The sequence below is a fragment of the Chinchilla lanigera genome, unplaced genomic scaffold (assembly GCF_000276665.1).
Source record: "Chinchilla lanigera isolate Chin_1 unplaced genomic scaffold, ChiLan1.0 scaffold00145, whole genome shotgun sequence".
In the NCBI taxonomy this organism is placed as follows: domain Eukaryota; kingdom Metazoa; phylum Chordata; class Mammalia; order Rodentia; family Chinchillidae; genus Chinchilla; species Chinchilla lanigera.
The window spans coordinates 1,590,678-1,606,514 of NW_004955546.1; positions in this window are offsets into that span (position 1 = coordinate 1,590,678).

Sequence of the window (15,837 nt, forward strand, 5' to 3'; positions counted from 1 at the left end):
TTATTTTTAACTGGGAATTGGACTCATGACTTCACACTTGCCATGCAGGCACTGTGCCACTGAGCTATATCCGCAGCCCTGTCTCTTGCCCTCTCTCTTGCCCTTTGGATGACAACCTGCTGGTCCCTTGAGAATGACATGAGTCCCTCTGAGAGCAGTACGTACTATAACCTATCTCTTAAAGGTTCTGTTGCCACAAAGGGACCAGGCTTCCAGCACATGAGCCCAGGGGTTCACGCGAACATGTCCAAACCCTGGGAAATGGCCAACAGCAGATGATGAGCACAGGTTTTAGGGCCAGACAGGAATGGAGTTCAGTTCTGCCCCCAAGCCCTCGGAGTCCATGGTCTCTCCTGTGCACCCCCAACCCTCCTGATTGTGCAGACAGGACATTCCCTGTGTTGTCTGCCACTGGTGCTGGCAGGGACTCTGGCCCAGGTGGGAGGGCAGAAAGGGAGAAACATAGCCAAGAGAGTGGGAAGAGCCTTCCCTCGCAGCATCCTGGAGGGGCAGAGGAAAGCCGTGCTGCCTCATCCTGCGGCTCACATCCTGCCTCTGTGTTCCAGTCTGAGGTGCCTCTGCCCAGCCTGTGTCACAGAGGGGCATGGGGAAGCTGTGTCCAGATGTGACAGCTGGGCTGAATTCCACATTTGCCAGGCACTTGCCATGGCCTTTGCTAAGTCACTCGCCCTCCTGAGCTCAAGGTTGCTGTCTGTTGAGTGGGCCTGATTGTAGCAGCACTGGTCCCTGTAAAGGCACTGGGGATAGTAGGGGGAAAGATGCTAGTTACTTTGCATAGTGATGCTGTCTGTTTTGTGTAAAGTGAGCCTGCCAAGGTGATAGTGTACTTATTATTATTTGTAAAAGGAGAAAAATGACAGGAGAAAAGAAAGGTGTTGACCCACTTGCCTGCTCTACCCAAATACCATACATGGAGTGGTTTATAAAAATAGATGTAAAAATATTTCTCCAGCCCAAGGTCAAGGTGTTGGCTGATTCTCTGTCTGGTGAGGCTGGGACAGACCACTTCCAGTGTCTGTTGGCAATGCCATGTGGGATGCACATTTTCCTCTTCCAAGTAGGAGCAAACATGAAAGAGAAGTCCCTTGGAAGGATTCCGCAGCTCAAGGAAAACAACATGTAATCTACAGGACATGGAGAAAGAACAGATCTTCTCTACAGGAAGAAGAAGGATGTTTTAGAAAACATCTGGTTGGTGTCCTCAAGACAGAGGCAAGAGAACAAGAATTCTATGAAATATGCAAGGGAACACTTGGGCTGTGGTGAGGGTGGAGTCACACTAGTGACAGCAGTGGAGTTGTGGGTCTCTTCCCAGGGGCACCTATGCCAGGCACGGTGGAGTCTGGGAGCCTCACGCAGGGCAGCCTGGGTGGAGAGCCATGGAACAAGGAGATGAGTGGTGTGATTGAAATGTATGGTGCATGTTTAAATAAAACAACTCATTACAGTAAAAGACACACTGCCATGAATTCTCTTCAAAATACCCGCCTCACTTCAAAAACACTTATCCCATGTTCTTGCCACTTTCTGAAGCAGCTCTGGAAGTCCTCTTTCCTGAGTGTCTTTAAGAGGTGTGACAAAAAATATGGTGACTGCTGCTGCCCAATGCCATCCAATGGAAAGGCAGGTTGTAGTTACCACAATAGAAAGACACAGAACCAGCAATGTGCAGATGGGGTCTCATGGAGATGCCTGTGAGTGAGCACTGGCTGGGACTGCCAGGTGCTGACACAGCACAACAGGAGCCCTTTACAGAGAGGGGAATGGAGGGTGATGTCGGCGTGCAACTCCGAGGTGGGATCCTGGAAGGGTAGGAACACAAACGAGATAACAGGAGCATAGGGTGGGTGGGACATGCAGAGCAATAGGCTGTGGGAGGTTGCGGGTTCTCTCAGAAGAGAATCAATACAAACAGCAAGGGTTAAGCGGGCGCACCTTGGAAAGTCAAGAAGGCTTTTACAAATGGCTTCTGTCACAGAGAATCAGCACTCCCATTGCACACTATTTAGAGCCTAATTACAATAACGTAGGGCATGCAGCCGAAACTTAGGGAACAGATTGTTATTTTACTGAAACTGTTCCAGAAACTGTTGCAGAAAGGAATAAAACTTCAAAATTCTTCTGGCAGAGATGGAAAGAACCTGATAAGAACTTAATAAAAATAGTGTTTAAAACATAAAACTCTAGCACACTCCCCAGGACGAATATGTTCAGTGCTGTGTGGACGTCAGTATAACTTAAACAAAAGATTGGGAGTCGTATCTGGAATTGGGGTGTGCAAGGAAAGCCAAGGAAGTTCTGGAAAGAAGAGGACAGTGGTGTGGTAATTGTTGTGCCTATTGCAGCGCAGGGCACTGTTTGAGTGATCAGAGTGGCCTTGACTTCTCCTTGGGGGGTCACCTTGCCCTGGGACTGCTGAGCAGGAGCACACGGCGAGAACCAGACGCACATGTGGAGGTTTGTAGAGGACAGCATGGGAGCACAACTCAGTTTGCATTTGGCAAAACACTAACCACAAAAATTACCATGGTAATAAATTGAGATCTTTATCAAGTTAATTAAACCCAAGATAATAAAGCCATAAAAACACTGGAAGGAAATGTCAGACAGCAATTATGTAATCTTGTCATAGGGCAGGTTTCTCAAACTGGGATCTTAAAGTCAGAAACTTTAAAGGACAATCTGATAGAATTTACTATCTTACAAAAAGAAATCCCTCTTCAGAATGGACAATGTCATAATAAAAAATTAAAATAAAGCTGAGCTTAGAACTTTTTTTTTGTACAGTGTTGGGGATTGAACTCAGGGCCTTGCTCACGCTAGGCAAGTGCTCAAGCAACCAGATATACCCGGGCCCCCTAAGCTGACTTGGGAACATGTGACAGGGATCAGCATCATGAACATGTAAATAGTTCTTCCAAACCAATATGCAAGATGCTGACTCCCCAGTGGTGATTGCCAAGGTCCCAACAGGGCCAACGGCCCTCAGATCCCAGCCTCCCACCCCAGGTATCCTGCAGCCTGCCTTACACAGGGGCAGCGTTCCCATCCCAGGGCAGTGTTGAGTGTAACCTGTCCTGGGCTGGAGGGAGGGGGAGGTGGAGAGGGAGGGGAATTGAAAAGAATTAAGGTGTGTTATGATTAAGGGCATACACCAACTTCCCATGAAGGATGTAATCATTATGTGGTACAAATATATACTAAGAAAAATTTAAAAGAGCACCCCCCCCGCAAGAAAAAGGCAACCACAAAACCAAGCTATTACAAGTCCTTGGCTTCTTTCTTATTTTGAGCCTGCCACTTTCACATTTCCTTCAGGTTCCCAATCCTCCATTGCACTGCAGTTTTCTATGCACATTTCCACCAGTGGGCCAGTTAGATGCACCTCCAGATTCACTTTGGGGGCTTCCTGAATCTGGATTTCTAACCTGTATCACTAAGCTGGTTTACACTGACCTGTAACACTTTCTGTGTCCTTTGTGGAAATCTTCCCCCAAACCGAATCACAGGACCCCACTTGACTGCAGGAAGGAGTTGTTGGGTAAGAGGGCAGGGACCCGGCCTGCTGTGGAGTGTCAGGGGGCTGTGTCCAGGGATGTGAGCCCTTTGTGAGCTTAACCTTGAGATGACCATAGGAAGTGGTTCTGCTGTGTGTCATCCAGAGTGCGTAGGGCCTGTGACAGCCAGCGGATCCCAGCAGCAGACAGTGAGGCTGCAGGTTAGAAGTAGGTAGCTTCAAATCCTTTTAAGAAAGCAGATTTTAGGGTACAGTCTCAAGCCAATGTACTGTGGCTCATGGTCAGAATGCTCAGCTAACTAAGCAAGTGGCACTGGTGGCACTGCTAAGCTATCACTCACTGGCTGGAGAAAGCACAGAGAGTGGGATGGTTTTCCTGCCATGCTGTCTGGTGATGTGCAGCATCCTCGTGGCTGTCAGTGTCTCCATAAGGGCCCTCCCAACCCCCAGGGTGAGATCTCCAGGGCCACTGGCTTTCTTTTGCTCAGAGTCCTCATCCTTTCCCTGACCCTCTCTTGCTCTCTTAAAGTAGTAAAGAAAAAAGTTTTAGAAGAGCAATACCTGCTTAAGGTAAAACATCCCAACAGTCCAGGAGAGTGGAACTCAAAAAGCAAGCACCCTGCCCTGACCCTCCCCTCCCCAGAGGTGGTCACCACATACCTTGGTTTTTTCCCAGAACTTCTCTGCATGGACAGAGAAACATCGGCTGTAGATTAAATAGTCAAGGTGGCTAGACTAGGGCTGTTCCAGGTACTGGCCCTTGCTTTCCGCATCTCCTACAGGCCAGATGGCTCTCAGCAGCTCCCCAGTGCCCTCACCCTCTACATATGTGTTTTGTCTACTGTCGAGGTGTGTGTGTGTGTGTGTGTGTGTGTGTGTGTGTCCCCTTGTGATTTATTTAGCCAATGTCCCACAGATGGACGTGTAGATTACTCACAGGTGTTAGTAGTAAGTATTCCAATGAATCTCCTTACATGCACAACTTGGAAAAACTGGGCTTATGAATCAATAGGAAACAAATTTAAGGGTCTTCCAATTTTTGTTTTTTACTGATAATAAAAAATTAATAATGGTCAAGTCAAGAGGGAGTTTTAAAAAGCTTTGCCCTTTCGAAGTTTCTTCTCATTATCAAATGGCTCTTTTTGTTTTGGTCTCCTGTAAACCTGCCCCTAGCTGTGAAATCTTTTAAAAAAAAGTCTGTGCTGATCCATAAATTATTTTTTTGTAGCTCATTTATGCAATTATGTCCGGTGGAGCAGCCTGGGGCGTCCAGCGCCCTCCCTACCCCCTGACCGGGCATTCTGGAGTTTTCCTCCCCAGCCTGGCCAGCCGACCTCTGCTGATTTGACTTGGAGCTGTTATTCCAATCGACTCAGCCTTGGCTGACATCTGGATGTGTTTTATAACAGACTATTTTCATAATTCCACAAAAAGTTCTCAGGATTAATGCTTGTTTATTTTCATCTTCCAGGGGACCCTGAGGAAGCCAGAGCCAGCTTGAGCTTAGCTCCTTCCTGGAAGCCAGCTCCAGGATGGGACACCCAGTGGGCCCTGTGACTCTGTGGCTTTAGAACCCTCCCACTGGAGTGTCACCGGGATGGCTGCAAAATCCATGCACAGCAGGATGCTGGGGGGCTTCTGCAGGCTGGGGAGGTAGGCAGTTAGCAACGTAGATGAGGGTGTGGTTTCTGGGGAGCAGGGTGCACGTGCACAAGCAATGCAGGGCAAGGACTTGGGGATGTTGTGTCTTCTGTTCCCTCTGCTGTAGGAATTTTCTTCTCCATCTGAAGGTTTCCCCTTTGCTTCTCTCCATCTCAAATTCAGCTGTTAACATAAGGCTTTGTCTTGAAGACGTAGACTCTTCCAAGGGACAATTTGGCTCTTCTCAGAGGAAGAAAACATGGCATGGGAGGATTTTTGTTTGTCCCTTGAAACTAGCACTTCTACAGTTTTGTTGCATCAAGAGGCACTCTTTTTGTTCTAAAAACTTCCCACTAAGCTTTGATACATCAAACATTTAAATCTACATTGCTTTATTGTGACTGTAAACTCCTTTCTTAAAGATGATTGTGGGCACTGAGGGGCTGGTGGTGAAACAGCACCTCCCCAGGGCTCCCCAAAACCTGTCCTCTTGTGGAGACACCGAGACTTTGCCCAGCTTCATGCTGGGCCTTTAAACCCCTGGTGACAGGTCTGCACGGTCCATGGTGCAGGTGTGATGTGAGCCGTGGACCACCAGTGTATCTTAGCGAGCTCAGGTATTCCTGCATCTTCTCTCAGGGTGTGATTGTACTTCTTTCTATTGATTTGCACTGTCTTCTCACTGTGTGGGACAACAGAGATTTGTGCCCTGTCTCCAGGGGAGAACTGCAGGGAGCACAGTAAAGGAGGGTGGGAGGTGGGAACCTGGACCTGAAGTGTGCTTTCTGCATCACTTGGCTCCTGGCTTCAGTCCTCCAACAAGGAAGCCGCAGAGGAGTCACAGTTCTGATTTCCAGGTGATAACAGTCCTTAAAATCATGAACATGCAGCCAGAGAACTTTTATTTGTACAGGGGCATGCCAGGTGGTACGTGTTTATGTGTGTGTGTGTGTGTGTGTGTGCATGTGCATGCACACACACATACTTATAGCTGCACATCCATGGATGAGGAAGAAGCACATGAAATGGAAGAGGATGGTTGGTTTTCTTTTGGAATTTGAGGAAAATGCCTACAACAAAGAATTTATTGGGCTGGCATGGTAGCTCAAGGGCAGAGCCCTTGCCTAGCATGTGCAAGGCTCTGGGTTTGATTCCCAGCACTGTAACAGAAAATGTCCCCCAGCCAGTAAACTTCAGTTTCTTAGTTGCCCAGGTAATAGTTCATGTTCCAATTCTGGTTGTTTCTGTCTCTTAGCAACTGGTCACTGTAATCATAGCTGGTCACTATGATGTATGTTGTAGAAACCAGTCTCCAATTGGCAAGCCATTCTGCCTCTGTACTTCCTGCTTGCCTATACAATATAAGCTCTAGAGCACCAGAGATTGGGGTCTGATATTCTGGGAATGATCCCATAAGTAAATCTGCCTTCAAATCCTGGGTGTCATTTCTGTGTTTCTGCTTGCCGTTGTAGCACCACCACGTAAAAAACTCTTTTCTTCCTCAGACTATTGGACAAAAGAAAAAGAAAAAACCATTTATAGACCATAAACTTCAAGTGCTCAGCTTCCTATGTTAATGGTGGGATTCAAATGTAACCCCAAGCCTATATGGTCATCAGGCTTCCACATTTTATGAAAAATCACAGTATTAACTCTGAGTGGGCTATAAAGTTTAGCATGTGTGTTGTAATTTCCAGAGCAATTACTGAAATGTCACGTGATGATGTATTGCCAAAAATCCAGTTGAAGAATTAAAATGGAATTCCAGACTCTTCAAATAAGCAGCGAGAAAAAGTTGAGGATAATTCACTTAAACTCTTTGGGAGGGGATCGCTGGCCTGGGGCATAGGCCAGAAGAAAAATAAGCAGAAGAGCAATGTAAGTGGAAACAAAAGGAACATTCTGCACCTCTCCTAAAAACTGAAGAGAGTAGTTTGCAGAGGATGGATAAAAATCCTTCTGGAAAAGGTGCCTAAGTTAGTTGTGTAAAGAGCTCACCTAAATAAGACCACTGGAAACAATGCTTCTGTTTTTGAGGAAAAACAACTAGAGCTCTGTAACTCAGATGTCTGAGAATGGGAAGTAAGGAGAGTCAATACATGAGGAAGAATTGATACAGAACATTTCAGGACCACGGAGGTTACTAGAGTTGATGTCAAAAATGCAACTGGAAGAAGGAGGAGACTTTAGAGATTACCTCGGATGCGAAGGGTAGAGAGCAACGTGGGTAAGAAGGTAAACACAAACGACAGGAAAATGTGTTCCAACATGTAATTTCTGCACTTAAAATACAGAAAAAAATACACAGGAACAGAAAATAACATTTAGAAGGATTTTTGATGAGAGTTTAGAAAACGGTCTTGAAATTACAGAAGACCTAAGTTATTAGGTCAAGAATGCTAATTATGTCTTAGGAAAAATGCGTAGGAAGTCATCATTCACTAAGACATTCTGTGGAAATGACTATACTTAAAAAAGAATAAAAGTCTTATAAACACCAGGAAGAAGATAATAGTTTAGAAGGGCAAAAATGTCATTCTTGTCTGAAGCTACTCCAACAATATTTAGGGAGAAAGGACTAAAGAGAGAGAGAGAAAAAGTGTAACCCAGGAATTCTGTATACTCAGGTCACTAGTCACCCACAAAAGCAATAAGAGGAGATTTGCAAATACACAGGGAAAATGTAACCTTTGTAATACAATCCGTGACCTCTCTTGTTAAAATAATATGGAAAACTGTCTGAAATATAGCTATGTTCTATGGCCCATGGAATGAAACACCATATATAAGGGACTTTGGGCCTGAAGATGCTGATGACAGCATTGTTCCCAGGGGTGAAACACTAGTAATAAGTGAAATGCTCTAAACTAGGGAACTTTCAAATAAGTAACTCTGTTCATCCATATCATAAACTATATTATGAGGGGAGAGAGAAAGAAAGAGAGGCAGAGAGATTAGAGGAATTTCCATCTGATATGATGAATGAAAAAAGCCAAATGAAGAAGCACATACAGTGTAATTCTGCTGGAAAGCTGAAGAATCCTATCTGCGTACTTACCTGCCATCCACATGTAAGTATTGAATGCTATCCACGTATGTACACAGACAGATACTCAAAGACCAACGTCTGTGTGTCCATGATCGCAAGAGTGGGGTGATGTGGGAACACCACAGCTTGTCACTAACATGCCCTGCTTGAGTGTGTGTGGGGACTAGATAAGATAAAAGGCAAAGAAAAGCAAAACTAGAAAAGGCTGCTAATACAACAATCTGTTTTATGTATTTATAGAAAGATACATACCTGTATGCATATTTATAAAAAGAGATGAATATGATGCTAAATATATTTATTATTAAAATGCACAGAATGACTCTTTCACCAGCTTTAAGCACGTTCATGTTTTGCCAATTTGTTTCAGAATTTCCAAGGACAATAATATTGGAGGTAAAACCCTGGAGGCCATATCCTGCTTGTTCCCCTGAAGCTGGCATAATGAGTTAGCATGTATTAGTAGGTATAATGTTACTACTGCATTTGTTTAGAGACGTAGACAAGTGGAAGTGTATTTCACCATCCATCTTGTGAATATTAGGTTTGCCCTTACTTTAAAAAAAATTTCTACCTGTAGAACTAATTTGTATGTTGTAAGTTTTACATAATATTCCACGGCATGAATAAATTACAGCTTATATACCGATTTCCCTGCTGAGTGGTAGCTAAACTGGATGCAGTTTTTTCTTGTAGGCTATAGTTCAAATCACTGTTTTTATCCATGTGATTGCACACTTGGGAGACACACAGGTGGGTTTAGAGCTTCTCCAGGACTGAGATGCATATTCACCTGTACATATGCCCACTTACATATGTGTGCACATACATGCATTAGACACTGTCCATATGTATCTGTGGATACCTCATATATGCACACAATACACATTTACATGTGTGTTTGCATACACAGGTATTCCTCACATATATCACCTGAAGTGGATGGGTTTGACATGTGTAATGACACAGCCCTTGCTGTACAAGCACATATGTGTCAGGCCACACACACACTTGTTCACATCTACATCTGTACATATCACACACACACACACACACACACACATCTGTACACACCAGGAGGGCAAGGTCTGTATCATGAGATGCATCCATCCTTCTGTGCTGGTTGTCTCTTTCCCTAGCTGTCCTGTCCCCTGCTCCTGGCCACCCACCAGTGGTGGACATGAACACCACACTTTGTACAATGCTGACGTTTTTAAAGTTAAAAATTTTAATCAATTGTGTGGGCAATAAAGCTTGAACAGACATTCCCTTACACTTTCCAGTATTGTTTTTATCTCTAAAAAAATATGCTTCACTTGCAAATGCTGCACATTTCCAAACTTAGTGGAAAGAACTGCGTTGTGTGGGTGGGAGGGGTCGGGTGTGGCAGTGACAGCGTCCCCCGGCACCAGATGCTCCCACGACACAGTGGTGGTCATTTTCTTTCTCACAACTTGGCAGATTCTCAGCTCCAGGCTTTCTGGATCAGTTTCTCTTATTTCTTGCCAGTATATTACTTCCTGTCATTGCTGTTCTCTCCTTTCTGAATTATTGAAAGGACCTTTTGTGCACCCTCCATACTCATCCTGTGCCCTGTGCGGTATTATTTGACATCCCCATGTTTCATCATTGCCTTTTGATTTTGATTGGGATGAGTTTGCAGAGTGAGCCATATCTTACCTGCTGAGTCTGTCTACGCATATTTAGAAAGGCTTTGTTTATCCCCATATCATAAAAGTGTACTACCTTCTGGTATTCTTAGAATTTCATTTATTAAGTTCAGGGGTTTGCCACAACTGCACATGAGTTAGGTGTGAAGATGCCAGTAGCGGGGGCATGCTTCCTCCTCCTCTCCTGCCTCTCCAGTCTGGCTGTTTTTGGGGCTCTGCTTTATTTATACCAGTGAACTGTTACACTTATATTTATGGGATTCAGTACTTCCATTTATTCTGGGTGACACTTCTTGACTCTGTCCTGTTCTATTTTCTTATTTATTTCTGCATATGGATCACTGGCTTTTATTATTCTAGCCCTCAACATCTGGCAGGGAAAACATCATTATGCTACTTTCAACCCCCCATTTATTTTCCTGGTTATTGATTTACACAAATTAATACTTTCTAAGAAGAAAAATATTTGGGTTTTTATTGCAATTGATGAAATTATTTATATATGTCTTAGCCTTCCATCACTGTCATAAAATACCTGAGTAAACTACTTGTAAAGAGAAAAGTTTTCTTTTGGTTCATAGTGAGGAGGTTCCAGTCCATGGTTGCTGGGTGCTATTGCCTTGAGCCTGTGGTGAGAAAGTGCATCCAGGCACAAATGCATGATGGACCACAACTTTTCCCATCTGGCAGGGAAGGAAATAAATGAAGAAAGAGAGGAAAGCAGGGTCCCCATCCCTTTCAATGTTTGTCTGAAGTGACCTAGAGACCCTACTAGGCCCCACCTATGAAAGACTTCAACTCCTCCCCAGGATACCCTGCTGAGGATGACGCCTTTGACACATGGGCTGTATGGGCCCTGGGGACACTGTGGAATCAAACCACAGTACTGAGGATAGACCCTGGGACTTCTTTTTCCAGACAGAGATGTGACTGTGATTTATTGCCTCTTCTGGTGCATTTTTCAGAAAAGAGGGTGGATTCTTGTTTTCACCAGCAAAACAAGACCTGGAGATGATGCAAGAAAAGACCCATGGCTGTGAGGACATAAAAACAAAAACAAAATTCAGCCAGGAGAAAAATGATAGAATTTAAATTAAATTAGAGACTCGAGTTGGAAAAATATTGGCCAAATATGTCAGAAAAAGAACAGCCACTAATGTAAAGCCAGCGATTACAAATCCATTGCCAAAATACCAAAGCTCCATACACGAACTGACATAGAGCATGCACAGGCCATGCACAGAAAAGGAAAGACTGAAAAGAGGAAGGTAGTGTGGCGCCATCAGCCCGGGGCAACAGAGCGAATGGTTTTTCCTCAGCCACTTGGGTAGGGTGGGGTGGGGGCTCTCACACTGAGGGGATGCCCATTTGTGTGGTGTTTCTGGGGCCCCAGACAGCTGTTCCCACATACCTGTTGAAGCCAAGGTGCGGGGTCACTGTGAAGGTTGAAACCGGGCAGCACCTGAATGCTGGTCTCAGGGATGTGGGCAAAGGCATTATCCACCTTTCAGGAGATGTGACACCACGGAGAAGGAGGGGTCTGAGGCGCTGGAGCATACCCTTGCAGTAAAGACGCCTAGCTTCTGAAGAGTGGGCACATGGTTCCCTCCTTTGGCATGCAGAAGACACAGGGCCACTGACACAGGGGCTTGAGGCTCAGGAACTGTTCCTGATGGTAACTGGGCAGGGAGCCCAGGTGTGGGATTTGTGAGGGAGATCTGCTGTGCAGCTTTTCACCTTGATGTAGGATTTGGATTTTTCCATATGTGCTTACCTTAGTTTTCAACAAACAAATAAGAGGAGGTTAGACCAAAACTTGACCAAGAACCCATCAATGCTTGGTAAACAAATGATATAAAACATTTCTCTTGGACCTCAGTTGTGATTTGTGAAATCAGCTCAGTTCTGAGTCTCTGAGCTTTGCAAAAATTTGAATTCCGTCCCATTATGCTTTTACGTTTTGAGAGCTTGTGGCTTAGAATCCAGATGTGTAGGAGCCGCAGGCCAGAGCTTGCTCTCAGTCCAAGGGAGAAAGTTTGCGTGGCAAGAAGAAGCCATGAAGGCCTCTGCAGTCTCCTGCAGCTCTCCTGGGATGTGCGTTTCAGGTGGTTCTCTGTTCCTTGCCTACACCAGGGATCACAGGCACTCCTCAGTTTAGGATTCAGTTACACCCCCGTACACCCACTCTGAGGTAAAACTGCTATTTAACACAGTGTGGTACATTAACTAACAGTCAACTTGTAACACCCAGCTGAACCGAATCAGTGTGGTGCTGGGTGTGGATGGCCCACCTGAGAATTGTTGCCAACAACATAAGAGAACTGGAGGGGAAAATGGCGTGCTGTTGATCCTCCTGGAGAAGTTTGTCCAGCTGGCTTTCCTGATATGAGCTCAGCTGTTATCATCGGAAGAGCTCGGGTTCTTGCTGTTGCTGAGAATGGCTGCGGTTCTCTTCAGTGGAGCTCCGTTCTTCCCTTGAGCATCACTGCCTGGCTGTAGTGCGGATCCCTCAGCCCGGTGGCATAGATCCTTCACCCTGGTGCTGCAGACTTTCTAGCTTCCACCACCTCTGGGTCTTCCAGTGCAGATCCTTGATATAGACTTGCATGAGACATTGTTGTGGGCTCTTGTACTCCAGCGGGATGCATAGAGGACATTGCCCTGTATTCTAGGTCTTCAGCTGGACTCGTGCAGGATATTGCCATGAGATCCAAGCCCTCAGCTGGATTCTTTGGGTCTCTATGTGCAGACAAACCCCCTGCACTCATTTGCATTTGACTCTTTGAGTCAATGCTATAAAATAATCCTATAAATTATGTGTCTGGTATTAAATCTTTTCCTTTGTAAGCCCTGACTACATAACACAGTAAACTCGCTGAACAGCACAGCTCAGCCCAGCCTGCTTTACACACACTCAGAACACTTGCTTTTGCCCACCTTGGGTGGAATCACGTAACACTAAACCTATTCTATAATAAAGGGTTGCATGTCTAGCTGCTACTGATTTATTGAATACCGCATGAATGTGAAGAGTAGGGCAGTTGTTTGGACAGTTATTTGCACTACTACAGAGTGGGAAGTTCCTGCATGGAACCTCTGTAAATTGCAAGTGGGGGTTATCTGTACTTTGATTTCTGCTCTCTTTGGTGTTAGAATTTTAATTACTTTTTTTTTGGCTTTTGGTCAGACCAAGGTCAAAGTTAGTCTCTTCTTAGGAGATATTCCCATGTGCTGGCTGCACGGCTGTCTGCAGGAGCCCTACAGAAATAGGTCGCCTTCTGTCAGTAGGGTGATGGATTGTATATCCTCTGTGAGCTCTGAGAGTACTGAGAGCTTTTAGGGTCGTCTGGAGATAACAGCCTGGCTGTCCATGCTTATGACTGAGGCAGAGCAGATGCAGGGTAATTAGTGTTGGGCCTGTATTTTTGGAAGACATGAGTGATTTCTTTCCTGGAACTGTGCATGGAGCAGATGCATTCCATAGCAGCAGGAGCAGGCTCAGAGGTGAATGGGAATGAGAGACTGGGGGGGGGGCGGGATGCAGAGGAGGAGGAGGATGAGGATGAGGATGAGGAGGAGGAGGAGGAGGAGGAGGAGTTGTTCTCCCAGTGGAAAATTGTCCAGGGCAGAGAAGACAGAGAGATGGGACAGAGTGGATAAAGGACCTTAGTTAAACTGAGTTAAAGCACGTGTGGAAGTGGCTCCTGGGATCCAGAACTGTGGGATCTTGGTGATGGAGAGGATGGGGTGCTCCCAACCCTTTTTTTTCTGCCGGCTTGTGCCTTTGGGGGACACAGGTTGGAGGGCCTTGCCCACAACTGCCAGGTGCATGTCAATCTGTGAATTACTTACTTTCTCCAGCTCCATTTCCCACCAATGAAATATTGAGCACTGTCTTCTCCAGATCTTGTGCCTGGAGCATACCAATAGTAGTTTTTCAGTAAACACAGTTAATCCTTCTTCCTCTGGCTTATTTTCACCGACGCTGATTGCTCACCGATTTAGTATTTGAGCCCCTGTTTTGATCTGCTTGTATCACTGCATAGAAGTGAGCTTCCAATTTCTCCATTCTGTGACTTTCTTAACTATAATTCTAGTGATTACACAGCCAGCATCACCCTTTCAAGCCACTCCACACTCGTGTCTGGATCCTTCTCCCATCTGCACTCACAGGCAGCCATTTGGGATCAACATGGTCCCTGGAGACAGGTACAGAAGAGAGCCCGGGGCGTGATGACTGGCAAGGCCACCAAGTGGGCAGGGAGCACACCAGCCTCCCCTGTGTCCTCTGACCTCTCAGCCCAGGTGGTGACTGTCCCTCCTCAGCCAGCTCATCGAACACCACAGTCCCATGTTTCCCTCTGTGCAAATGCTCTCTGTGGAAGTGTACTCATTTTAAAAGATCCATCTTCACTGTAAGGTGTGTGTGCATGTGTCCCCCTGTGTGTGACCTGAATATAGTGCGTTTTCCTCAGACACCCTTGGGAGGCCTGTGGGCTGCCTGCCTAACTCCCTGCCCCCTTCCATGTGGGGTCAGGGAGTGTGGGTGGCAGCAGGGATCCTGCTTCTGGTTCTTCAGCCAGGAGGAGCAAGGCTGTGTGCCTCCTGAGGAAAACTGTCTTGCCAGGCTGTGAGGTTTGTAGGTGTCCTGGGAGAAGTGCTTTGCTGCCTAGAAATTATTTATCCTTCCTTTCATATGACTTCTGGAAGAATAGAGAGAAAACCTATTTCCTGAATGAGATAAGAGTTTTTGACTGGGTATTGCTATTGAACCAGTCACAGATGATGCGAGAATTGTGCCTGGGTGTCCGTGGGGACCCATCATTTCAGTCTTAGTGAAGGCAATAAAGGGGTCAGATCCCTGCCCCTCTCCCCAGGCCTGGAGCAGTTGCTGGTTTGATTTGCTGAGCTGTCTTGGTGGCAGACTCTGATTCTCTGTCTCCAGGAGGAGGGGAGCTGGGTTCCCAGCCTTTGGCTACCCTGACCAAGGGGGGTGGAGAGGGGTGCTCCTTGTCACAGTTGAATAGAAATTAAAGAATGAAATCCTCTGGTCCTGAAGTTTGATGTGTCTGTGACAGAAAGAGCCAAGGGGAGTTCAGCTCCCGAAGGCTGAGAGTGCCCTACTGGAAGACCTGGCTGGTGGTGGTGATGAAAAGGGTGAGATACATAGGCTACTCTTACAGGGCCTCCAAGAGGGAGAAGGGGCAGGGAGCTGGGGACAAGTGCTGGCTCCTGGGCTGTGACCCATGTCCTAGGAGGGTTAGGAGAGCGCTGTGGCTTCAACATGCTCTCTGATTTCACTCCTGTGCAAGTCAGTCCCCAAACTCATGTGTTAGTGTCGTCTGGAGGTGATCACTCGGAGGGGATGGGTCACAAGCCCCTGCCTAGGGAGGGACCCATCTACAGGATTAATGAGCCGCTGAGGCTGTGGCATGGCTGTGGAACAGAGCTTCAATGCCCGCTTGCTCTCTTGTGTGGGATGCCCTGTGCTGAGTCCTGAGGCAAGAGGACAGGCACAGGGAATGCCAGCACTATGCTCTTGGACATACCAGTCCCAGCACTGGGAGCTGAGCAAACCTCTACCTCCCGGGGCCCAGACCTTGCTTCTGTGGCAGAGGGACTGGTACACCCTGCAGTGTCTCAGTCTTTCTGGATGCTGACGGGTTTCTTCTTGACTCCAGGGGATGCCCCAGCATGAACCAGAAGGAAGATTCTTTTATTAACTAGCTGAGGCTTTGCAAAGAGAAAGACCGAGAGCCAGAGCTCAGGCGTCTTGCAAATTGGACTTGGCGTGGAAAAAATGAGCTGGAAATGGGGCCGTGGCGAGCCTGTCCCCAAAGCCTCTGTTGGCTCGCACTCCTCAGTATGTGGCCAGGGCAGGCGGCACCAGTGTCCTGTGGTCATCAAGTCACATCTCTGCAAGGGGGAGCCCTTGGTGA